This window comes from Monodelphis domestica, chromosome 7, assembly GCF_027887165.1.
Source record: "Monodelphis domestica isolate mMonDom1 chromosome 7, mMonDom1.pri, whole genome shotgun sequence".
Classification (NCBI taxonomy): domain Eukaryota; kingdom Metazoa; phylum Chordata; class Mammalia; order Didelphimorphia; family Didelphidae; genus Monodelphis; species Monodelphis domestica.
Window position 1 is genome coordinate 212,582,673 of NC_077233.1, and position 12,223 is coordinate 212,594,895.

The 12,223-nt window shown below is 36.5% G+C and overlaps 1 protein-coding gene and 1 long non-coding RNA gene across 2 annotated transcripts in view; one reads left to right on the plus strand and one right to left on the minus strand.

Annotated features, from left to right (window-relative positions):
• FOXK1 (forkhead box K1) overlaps window positions 1-12,223 on the minus strand; it is a 140,793-nt gene that overhangs the window by 29,496 nt on the left and 99,074 nt on the right. The window lies entirely within an intron of this gene.
• LOC130455621 (uncharacterized) lies at window positions 2,524-3,732 on the plus strand. The gene is made up of 2 exons (XR_008913692.1): window positions 2,524-2,680; window positions 2,781-3,732. It is a non-coding gene; the product is annotated as an uncharacterized LOC130455621 (long non-coding RNA).

Below are 12,223 nucleotides of genomic sequence, written 5' to 3' on the forward strand. Positions count from 1 at the left end.
CTGAAGTCCTACTGAATATGACTGTGCTATATGATGTTTTCTTCAGTGAGATTTAAATCACACTACATTTTGGCAAGTTCTTCCAAAATATCAAAGGAGGAAAATTAATCAGGGTCTTGGCAAATTCGAATTTAAATTTATATAAAAAAAGGTTTTAACAAATAATCTGGTTCTATTCTTTAAGCGACTGAATTTCCTAAATATAGAACGATCTGTTGAAAATATAGATTATATTACAAAGTATACCAGCCTGGAAGTCAAGAAACCAGGTTCTGAGTCCTAACTATAACTAGTAGAAGTGTGACAAGAAACAAATCAGTTACTTCATGTCCCTGGGTCTCAATTTCTTCCTTGTAAATGAGGATATGGGGCAAGATGATTCATAAGGTCCCTTTCAGGCCCTCTACTAACATTCTAAGATTTTAATAAAAGTTTAATAAATTATTTATCAGACTCATTTTTAAAATGCTAGTGCCCTCCTCATAACAAGCTTGATATAGATGAAAGATCTAATTTTACATGGGAAAGTAATGCATCTATTTGGAAAAATTTGCTTTTTAAAAATTGGCAAAGAAATGGTGAGCAGATTTGCCATGACATGCTCTAGTTATTCTCAGAAGCAACAGGGTATCAAAACTAATGCCTAGAAAACATTAGATAGATGAAAGATAATATTATAGATGTTTACATAAATACATTATATAGACACACATATGCAAATGTCTCCATTCTTTTTCAGATTCTCACCTTTGTCTATGTTCCAGCTTCTATTTGCTTCCCCTTAATTTTCTGATTGTAAAATCTGAAGAGATCTTTCAGTCATGTGCCTACACAAATGTAATATAACATATCTACTGATAGAGGCAAATTCTGCTTCCTAAGAAAATATAAGTTAAAAACACCAAATAGAAATCTTTAAGAACCTCTTGCTGATATTAACATAACATTTAGCATATATTTATATATTTAGAATATCCCAAACCTCATGGCCATTCCTTTTAAGGACTAGAAAACATTAGTAGTGTTGTTACGGATTAGTACTCTGATTTTGGGTTTAAGTTCGGATCTTCCCAATTCCTTTCCCTTCCTTCTCTTAACTTAAATAAAGTTATATTTGTTTATCTATGTGCTTATTATTCTATCTATAATTTCAGTAGCTACTAATTATGGCCCTTCCAACAACAAAAACTATAACAATATTTTGATTTCCTAAAACAAGGATTAAATGTAACTTCTTTATGTTGTAAGAAGTAGTTTTCCATGAGATTTATGGCAAAGGAATTTCTGGAGAAACTGAAGCAAAAGTGGAAGTGAACAGCATATCATACTCATTTTATATCAAGTAGAAGGGTCCCAAGTGTTTTTGTGGTACAGAGTTACTTTTGTTTTCTAGAACTTTTGAGATGGGAAGAAGAGGTAATCAGGCTGGGAGGTCCATAGATTTGGGAGATCAGTTCTGCAACTGATTTAAGTACCTAAGAGGGGGTAAGGGATAAGAAATGATCCCTGAAGTTAAGTTCTATAATCTTCTTCAAAATAATTTTGGGGAGAAATGAAAAGGATATAACTTCTGAACCTTTTAATAAACAAAGTGATCTTGAGGAAGGACCCAAAAAATGGTAGAAATGAATGAAAAAGTGCATTTCTAATGTAGTTTCAGTACCTAACAACCCTTATTCAAAGATGATTTAATAAATCATGAAGTTTGTCCGTGTTTCAAAGCAACAATACTGAACCTTTAAAGGTTTGGTGTCACTGTGCCCCCAATCACTTAATTATTTTGTAATATGTTTAGATTTGAAAGTAAATGACTTCTTGTATGCAATTTAATGTTAACAGTCACCTTTTCCAGCCTTGATTTTTGTGTGTGTGTGCTGTAATCAACAAAAGAAACCTGTTAATGAAGAATTTAATAATTCTAAAACTTTGGCCATTTTCTCCATGTGCAATGCTTTTAAGGAATCAGTTCATTTTTTAAAATTTAGTTCACTGTGGGGGCAGCTGGGTAGCTCAGTGGATTGATAGCCAGGCCTAGAGATGGGAGGTCCTAGGTTCAAATCTGGCCTCAGACACATCCCAGCTGTGTGACCCTGGGCAAGTCACTGGCCCCCCATTGCCTAGCCCTTACCATTCTTCTGCCTTGGAGCCAATACACAGTATTGACTCCAAGACGGAAGGTAAGGGTTAAAAAAAAAATTTTTTTTAGTTCACTGTATATTTTTATATTATAGTTTATATGTTATATATATAACATATATAATATATGTAACATATATTATATAGTTCACTGTATATTTATTTAGTTCACTGTAACTACAGGACTGGTTTTCTGAAATTCGAACTCAGAAAGACACATCAGCTTCTGACTTAGTAAAATTCTGGAAATGATTAACCAATTTACCTCCTTATTCTTAAAAAATTCACCCCTCTTTAAAAATGGAGAAACAGATTTATAAAGCCATGCTGCTGAGGAACAGTTTACTTTATCTAATCTACATTCACTCACTCTGTAGGTGGTGCGCTTTCCAGGGGGGAGACTGGACTGGGAGGGGGAGGGGAGCCCAAGAGTTCGCTACAGGGAAACAAACCTCCAGAGTAAACAGAAGGCCTGGGGAGGGTCAGGAGGGAAGGGCGGGAACAGTTTATTTTGAAGTATACCTTGGTTACAGAGTTCCAGCAGGTAATAGCTCGTCTCTAAAGTTTGGACGTGGAGAGGGAGGAGCGAGCAGGAAGGAGGAGCCAGAGGAAACCGGCTCCTAAAAAGAAACTAACCCATACAGAGACCTTCACACCGCCACAATTTCCCACCATCCAATCAGAGAAGAGCAAGGCAAACGTACACCAAATTAGGAAAGTAAACACTGTGGAGAGGAAGAAGAGGAGGAGGAACGGACCCCGAGGGAACGAGAAAATCAAGGCCGAGTCGGCCGGGCCAGGAGACGGAAGGAAACAAAGGCACTGCCAGGCCCGGCAACTGGGCTGCTAGGGGCCTGGTCCTCTCGGTCCTCCCCGGGGTGGGAGGAGAGGCTGTGTGGAGTTTTGATGCCTGTGGCTCCTTAGGGGTCACGGTTGCCCTTTAAGGGCAGGAAAGCTCGGATGACTTGCATCTGTAATTCTCTCCTCCCCTGAAGGCCTGGGTAGGGTGCTCTGGGTTGGGGGGTGGGGGGAATCCGAAGGAGACGTGGGAGGAGCGGGAAGGGCCAGAGAGGGAGGCGGGGAGGGAATGTTGGTAAACATGGCGACCCCACCCCGACAACAGACACGCTGTATGAATCGTGATTTGCAGCCAAACCTCAAGAGGCAGTGGAAGTTTCTAACAGTCGATTAAATTCTGCTGTGCTAAGACAAACGGATGTAAACTGAAATCTTTCCTATAATGCTGCATCAAGGCCTGAAGTGAAAAGGCTAGTTTGGGTTTCCCACTCACCAAACCGGTTCAACACGGTGGGAAGTTTTAGGCAAAAAGAACTGAATGGAAACTAGATTCATCTAGTAGGTTAAATATCGACCTGACCAAGTCAACCCCTCTCCAGTTTATAATCCTAGACTACTGAAAGTGTGTTTAATTCTGCTTAAGAGAACTTAAAAAATGCTCCTTTAAAAAGCACCAACATCATAAACAGTTTTCTACGAACATCATGACTATCTGAAATAGCACTGAAATATACTTTTGTAAATTCCAAAGCAAATCGATTTAAACAAAAACATCACCAGTAAATGCCTATAAACAAATCCAAGCACTATGCTTTATGAATGCAATCTAAATAGATTAAATTAATCATTAAGATTACTTTCCTAGGCTTCTCAAACTTTACTACTACTACTACTACTACTACTACTACTACTACTACTACTACTACTACTACTACTACTACTACTACTACTACTACTACTACTTCACATTCATGTAATATTTTAAAATTTACTAAGTGCTTTCCTTAAAACTTCATAAGATAGATAATATATCCTGCCCCCTTTACAGGTAAGGAAACAGATTCACAGAGGTTAAGTGATTTACCCCGGGTCACAAAGGTCCTTAAAAATCTTAAATTAGTTTCAATCCTTTTTAATAATAACTTTGTTACCAAGCATTTTAAGATTAGGGTCTGTCTTTTATTTAATTTTTGTATCTCTAACCCAAGACAGTTTCTTGCATATAATAACTACTTACATCTATTAGATTGAATTGTTGAATCACTGCTTCTTGTCCTGAACTTGGGTATTTTTCCCTCCACTGTGCATTAGTACTTCATAAAATAATAGACTCTCAAAATCTCTTAGATGGAAGAGAACTTCCAGTATCCAAACCAATGTAGGCATCTTCTCTTCAACATTCCAAACACATAATCATCCAACTCCTGGCCTGAAGACTTCCTAAAATGCTACTGTATTAATTATACACACATGTATCCACGAATAGAGACTGGCTCTGTGATTGATGTAGGGATCCTTCCAGTACAAATGTGGAGCATCACCTTCTCTGCAATTTGTAATCTGAGACAAAGATGCCTAAAGAACTGGGAGATTAAAGACTTGTTAATTAAGTGACTTGCACAGCCACAAGCAGAATGGATTAGAGGCTAGGCTTTATCTTCTGTTCTCCTGCCTTGGAGATCAGCTCTCTATCCATGATACCACAATGCTCTCATGAATGTGTATATACACAGAAACATATATATTATCATTGTAGGATCAAAACTCTAGAACTTTAAGGAAATTTCAAAGGACAAGTCCAATCCTCTTATTTTACAGAGAAGGAACCTGAGGCTTATGGAAGCAAAATGTCTTAAGCAAGGTCTGTGATGAAATACCCTCAATCTTAACTTTCCTAAACCTTTTCTCTACTGTGACTATCCCTAAATTCAGCTTTTAATAGCTATTTTTATCAGCTGTAGAGGTAAGTAAATTTGGATCTCCCCCCCCCCTTAAATTAGATAGAATACAGCTGGGTTTCTTTTTTTTTCTTTTTTTTTTTTTTAAATCCAAAGCTGCAGGACTGGGAAAGCTATTTAGCTACAAATCCCCTTTTCCTCAGGGAACAAATGCCTAGATTACTCTTAATTAGGAGTAATGGGGACCTAAAGAGAGTTTTGGCCTTGCCCTGCCCCCCAAGTGTTTTGTGAAGCCCGGAAAATAATCACAAAATTTATATATAAAAATGAATACTAAATTCTTCGACATCTATATAGCAGTGAAAGAATTAGGGACACTGAGGAATTCAGCATACCTCCAATTTTTTATATTATTAGGTAATGTCATTTTTTACTCCTCAGTACTGATCCTAACATAAAAAAAATTGTTTGAGGCTGAAATTCAGAAAAACACACAAAATTCCTAAGCTAAAATACAAGAAATTATGCAAGAGTCTGAAGCTAAAATACAGAAAATTATGAAAAACATGCAAGTTAAAATACAAGCCCAATGGGATAATCTAAAATGTTTCTTATAGGATCAATTGGAAAACATCCACCCCACCAGAAAGAGGTCTAGACATGACAGACCTGTTTCTGAACCTCTAAATGAGGAAATTTCCTTCCCTGAAATAGGGATGGAAAACACCTTCCCTATAGCTCAATTAACAAACTTGTTCTCTCATGGTCTGCAAATCATGGCTTAACTTAATCCCCAAGACCCTTCCCCTGCAATCCCAGTTTCTCATGTTCCTCCTCCTACACAAAACCAAATTCCAGCCCAAAGGAAAATCTATTCCTTCTAAAGGACTAGACCCACAGGTACTAAATTCAATTAGAGGCCTGTTTCCTCTAAGAGAAGTACCTGAAATAGGACAGAATAGGGATATGGTGACTTTAAGGCACAATATACCGTTTACTCCCCCAAAAATAAATGAATTTACACGAAATATCACCACATATGAACAAGATCCCTTTCTAGTAACAAAAAAGATGACAGACATATTTTTTCAGTATAATCTTTCTTATAAGGATGTTGAAAACTTGCTACAGGCTTTTTTAACTAAACGTGAGAAAAATAAAATAATTACTCATATCAACAAAACCCAGGGGGCGCAATGCAGCACATTGGCCATCTCAGGATCCCAAATGGGACTAAATGACTCTGAGGATCTTTTACAATTATACCGTTGTAGAGAGGGCATCTTAACAGCAATGAGAGAGTGTGCAGACAATACAGATAAGTGGACAGAATTTGAAAAAATTAAGCAAAATGAGGAAGAGACACCCTCCAGATTCATGGACAGAATATCGAGTTTGGGGGTAGATACCTGGATTTTGACCTATCTAAAGAAAATTTCATAAGACAAGTTAGAAGGCACTTTGTCAATAACTCCTGCAAAGTGATCAGGGATTATTTTAGAACACATTGCCCAAGATGGCCAGAGATGGATCTTGAAGAATTGTGGAAAACAGCTCTATATGTTTCAAAGGGAAACAAAGAAAAGGAGGAAGAAAATAATGATGTCATGGAAGAAATAAAGAAAGAATTGAGATGTTTAAAAGATATAAAGTCTACTCAACCAATGACACTTGCCCCTTTCGAGGAATCTAATTATCGATCCATTACCTGCCAATTCTGTGAGAAGGGCCACAAAATGATAGAGTATAGATAGACCTTTACTCAAGAAGAATATGCAGTTTAATAACAACTACAGAAGTGATAAGAGGAGACCTACACATCTCACCATTTGAGATGCTTTTTGGACATCCACCTATACAGGCTAAGTCTTTCTCCCCTGCATATACATCACTATTAGGGGGAGATACTACTATTGCTTCCTATATACAAGAATTACAGCACAAACTCTGTGACCTCCATGAATCCAGAGCTGCAGTAAAAGCCGGACCACTAGATTTTTCACTTCACGACCTGAACACAGGAGACAAGGTGTATATTAAGAATTTCCAGTGTACTGGAGCAACTCAGCCTTCCTGGGAAAGGTCATTCCAAATATTGTTAATGACTCCAACATCTCTAAAGATTGGAGAGGACTCTTGGATTCATTGCTCACATGTAAAGAGAGCATCTTCTGTTGAGACTGATTGACTGTATGCTATCACATGCATTAGAGATAATAATCCATTGACAAGTGGATACTGTTTTCAGGAACACATTGAATTCCTGATTCCCCTCCCCCCCTTATTTTTATTATTGCTTTCCTTTTATTTTGATTACAATATTTGATTTCCCCCCCCCTTTTCTTATTTCTTATACTTAAGGTACATACAATCAATATTAATTTTATTCTATAATGTAAGTTTAAAAAAATATATACATATACTTGCTATAATATTAATACATACCCAAACAGCTTTAGACTGTGGGAACCTGCCATTTATTGATAATTGTTATGGGACTGTGATTAATGTTTGTGTCTGATTCTAGGAAATGGTATCAAAAAGGAACACAGACTTAACCTGAATAGTGCCAAAAGAGCATACAGGTGAAAAAAAAAAAAGAAAGAAACCAATCCAAGTAGGATTGATGCACTTCTAAGCCAATACAAAGGACTTCAACCTAGTGTGAAACTTGGAGTTGTGATGCTTGACAAATGTTAAGACATAGGTCTTCCTTGTACCCACACTTTTTGTGAAAATACTTACAGACAAGTACCAAAGTTTGGCTATCATCCTGGCTTCCTCTATCCCTGAGAATGAAGGAAAAATCAGACGAGGGAATGACACTTCCCTATAAAAGTAAAATTCTAGTCCCTTTTCTTCTTATAGCATGGCAACTTCCTGTAGTCTTGGCTGCAAATGGGTAAATGAAATATTACTGCATTCTGTCCTACATACTTGTGGGATAGAAATTACTTTAAATTGGACTTGTACAAGGGCCTATTATGAATGTATTCTTGCTTACTCAACATTTTATATACATAGATTTTGATTTTGAATTTTTTTTCTTTCTCCCAAGAGTTTAACTTTGTTAATTTTTTCCCTTTATATTCTTTATTTTTTGTTTTTTTCAATTCTTTTAATAATTGACTCATACACCCCCATAACTCAACCATGCATCCTGAGCTGAATTGGATGTTTTTTAAACACCCACTTCAGGGGGGGATTGTATTTTAATAAAAAAACAAGATTTTGAAATTTTTTGTTCGAGAAAGATCTTCAAGGAAGAAGCTTGATAACTCTTAAATCCAGAGAATGAACTGTTGCAGAATGATGCCAGGAAACCTACACAACATCAAGAAGATCAAGAATGAACTTTGGGTGTGGTTGATTGAACAGAAGTTTGATTGAACATTTATTGTAAGTGTACATTTTTATGCCAAAGGGGTCTGCCCCTAATTTGGCTTTTTGTCAATGCGCCTAGCAAAACATTGGTTTTGCTTTCTCTCTTTTCTATTCCTCCCTAACTATTATAATTTCCTCTTAGAAATTGAATATTGTATACATCTGTAGTTGAAAGAGCTTTAGGACTACAAGATGATTATGTTAAATGATCAATGGGGAGACTAGTCTCCCAATGATCATCAGGGGAATTGTGAATTTTAAAACTACTCCACCCTACTCAGACTGTACTTTAGAAGATTTGATTTAGCTATTTCCTGATTTGTAACAATGGAGATACTTGGTCTAACAGAATCAGGTCTTGGGAACTCTACACTGTTCCATCCTACTTAGTTTAACGAGGCCAGGAATATCTGCACCCACACTCAATGATTAAGTATCTAAGAAGATGGCCTTCAACAGACATGTGCAGAAACAGCTGACAGGCCTCTGGGCTATCCTAAGTCAAGCTAAACTAACAATGGTACAGATAAGACACAGGAAAGTGACGTAAAACCGTCTCTATAAGGCACGTCACTTCCTCTCTTCACCCTCTTTCCCGGGAGAGGCGACTCTGGCTGGCAGCATGCTAAGTGTTCCGACATCTTGGTGTGGTGGCAGCTATTTGTCTGGGTTTTGGCGGTGAGTTTGCTCTTGAGCTGATTCAGGTTCAGGCATCTTGGCTGAGCCCTCTTGGAGTTCAGGCTGATTCCTTCCTCCTTTACTCTCAAAAACCTTAACTTCCTAGAGCCTATGGTCTTCCTCCTGGCACAAGCCAGGCGGGAGAAATCCTACACCCTTTCCTCCTTCCTTTTTCTTAATTTCTTTCCACTATATTAATTAAATCACCATAAATCTCCAGCTGACTTTTTTTTTTATATTTGGGATATCCATGGCGACCAAATAATTAATATAGTTTAGGTCACAATACTAAAATTATCCTTTACAGTTTAGATAGATAATAAGCATCAGTGGAGAATTTAAAACCAGGTTCTATATACTACAGTACTTACAAATCATTAAATGATTCCTTGTCATTCTCGGTCACCGAGAGACTACCACTACTACAAATGATTCCTAGATTCTCACTATTTCACCAGGATATGAAACCAAAAGCAAACAAGCGATGTTGTGTAATGCAAATCTGGATTATATCAGGACCAATAATTTAAAAACATTTTTAGCTATTATGAAAAGGGTATCATATAAATGGAAAATAATAAAAGTAGAGTTATCAAAATTCTTATTCAGAACAGACATTTAAACATTTAAATGTTAACTACAATTTCACATAACAATTTCTCTAAATGTTCTGCAAAATGAAACATTTTCTGAATTGCACACCAAAATCACAGCCATGTTTTAAATTTTTAACCACATTTTTTAAAAATGTTAATATAAGTTGTTTTAAATTTAAATACTTAACCTACCAAAAACTAAATCTGTTAAGCCAGTTTTTACTGTATATGGATTTTCTTATATTAATTATTGAAATAAGTGAGCCACTGTCTTAGACTTGAAATATTTTTGATTCATAGTGACTTTTACTGGCAACTAATGGCAACTAATTTATATTTTTTCTCTTATAGCTTTAGAAGGGAAATCAAGACCCAGAAGGACTGGTTTCTGGGTAATAAAAGGAAGTTAAAAACTAAAGCACCACAGTAATCCTTAGTAACTTCCTTACTAAGGATTACTGTGGAGTTTTAGTAATTACATATTCATTGCTGGGCTAGGTAGTGGTAGTAATATTGGAAATTAGGGGAAAATATAATTGATATAGTAAGTAACTCAGTGGGTAGAGAGTCAGGCTTGGAGATGAGAGATCCTAGGTTCAAATCTGTCCTCGGACACTTCCTAGATGTGTGACCCTGAGTAAATCACTTAATCCCAATCCCTAATCCTGACCACTCTTCTGCCTTGGAACCAATATAGAGTACTGATTCTAAGACTGAAGGTAAGAGGCTTTTTTGTTAGTGGTTTTTTGTTTTGTTTTTAAAAGAGATAGCAGAAGTAGATGCAATAGAACTTGACAAGTAACTGGGTATGGGGAATAAAGGAGAAAGAATCCAAGATGACTTAGGTTCCTCTGCCTAAGTAACTGAGAGAACAGTAATGCCATCAATAGAAATAGAGAAATTAGAAGAATAGGTGAGAAAAAATTGATGAATTCACTTTTAATAAATTTATATATGTAGTGATAGGAGATCAATGAGTGCAATGCCTACTGGGTAGTTGGAAATAGGAAAGCTTAGGGAAAAAAGATCAGAGATAGAGATTTGAAAACTGTCTCCCTAGATGTGTTAACTACAACCACAGAAGTAGATGAAATGAGCATGGGAAATTGTATAAGAAGAAGAGGAAGAAGATGAAACTTTGAAAAAAATCCACATGAGGGGAGGAATGAAAAGGAGGGGAAAACAGTCAATGAAAGAGAGAAAAAAAGGGAATGAATGATTCAGGTGGTAAGCCAGAGAGCCAAAAGAGTAGTACTATGTTTTAGAATGAAAGCATTTATTAAGAGCTTACCAATTACCAAAGAAGAAAGGAACGAGTTCTAGTAGGAGATGATCTATAATGTCAAAGGTTTGCAGACAGGATAAAGAGAATGAAGACAGGAAGAAACCCTCACTAGACTTAAGGAGGTCATTTAGAAATATATAGAAAGCAGGTTTAATCAGGGAGTGAGGGCAGAAGTGAAATGGGAATGCATTAAGGAATGGATAGTTAAGAAAATTGAGACATCAAGTAAAGACTACTTTTTTAAAAGAGGAAGAAAGAGATATGGTAATAGTTTGAGGAGCAGGGAAGAGGAACAACAAACAAAGGTTTTTTAGAACAGTGGAGCCCTAAGCATGTTTGTGAGGGGAGGGGGAAGCAAAAAAGATTTAAAATGAGATAGTGAAGATAACTGAAATGAGAAGGGAAAACCTAGAGAAAAAGATTAAGCGGACATGTCAAAGAGGAAGGCAGTATTATTCACATACTGACAAAAAGGAAAGAATAGGTGAGCAAGGATATAAAAAATTCTAATGTGTGGAAGAATAGAGCTGAGAGAGCTCCAGGTCAGAAGGAAATTTTTTCAGTGAAGTAAGATTTATTATTAGGGGCATCTGATGAAAGAGAAAAAAGAAAGAACGGATCTGGCAGTTTGGGGGAAATGGAGGCTTGGAATAGTTGCTCCATACAAAGACTATGTTGTGCAGTAGCAAAAATTCCCCTAAAGTTAATATAAATCTGTAATTAATTGAGTAAGCTGAATTTAGGGGCCCTTTTGGGGTATGATCAGCTGCTTGGGAGTATAAATGAAGACTGGATCCTAGAGGTTACCCAAGATTGGAAATTAGCAGTGTTAAGAACATTTGAAGGATCCAAGTGTCATGAGGATTTTTCAAGAATAGAAATATGAACAGCAATGAAGTTGCTTACCAATAGATCAAAACTATATAAAGGAAAATTACATCATAACTAGGGTTACTGGCTAAGAGAAAAGGGAAGAACCAGAAGCTTTGGTAAGGAGAAGGGGCTGCTTCAGCAGGAATAGAGGAGGGATGAAATGACAGCATACTAACACTCCAAATAAAGGGATCACAGGGTTCAAGTTCTTGGATGGGGAGTAGTTTTGATTCTTGGCAAATTGATATTGTGACCATCCCAGTGAGTAGTTCAAGCAGAATGGAAATAAAAGTCAGAAAAGTTACAGAAGTAAAGGAAACGGGAGTCAAAAAGGTCATCCACATGAATACAGTGATCATGAAGAATGACAAGACTAAAAACTATGAGTATTTCTCTAAGAGAATCTGTTAAAATGTTAGTAAAACTACTAAGAGAGTAATACCTCACTTTGCAAAAGTATTTAATATAGATTTTCTTCAAATACCTACCTGTAGAAAAATTTAGTTTACATACAACTTTTTAGGAACATGCATACTGTATATAATGTGAAGTACATCTTCTTTTCCAGACAAATT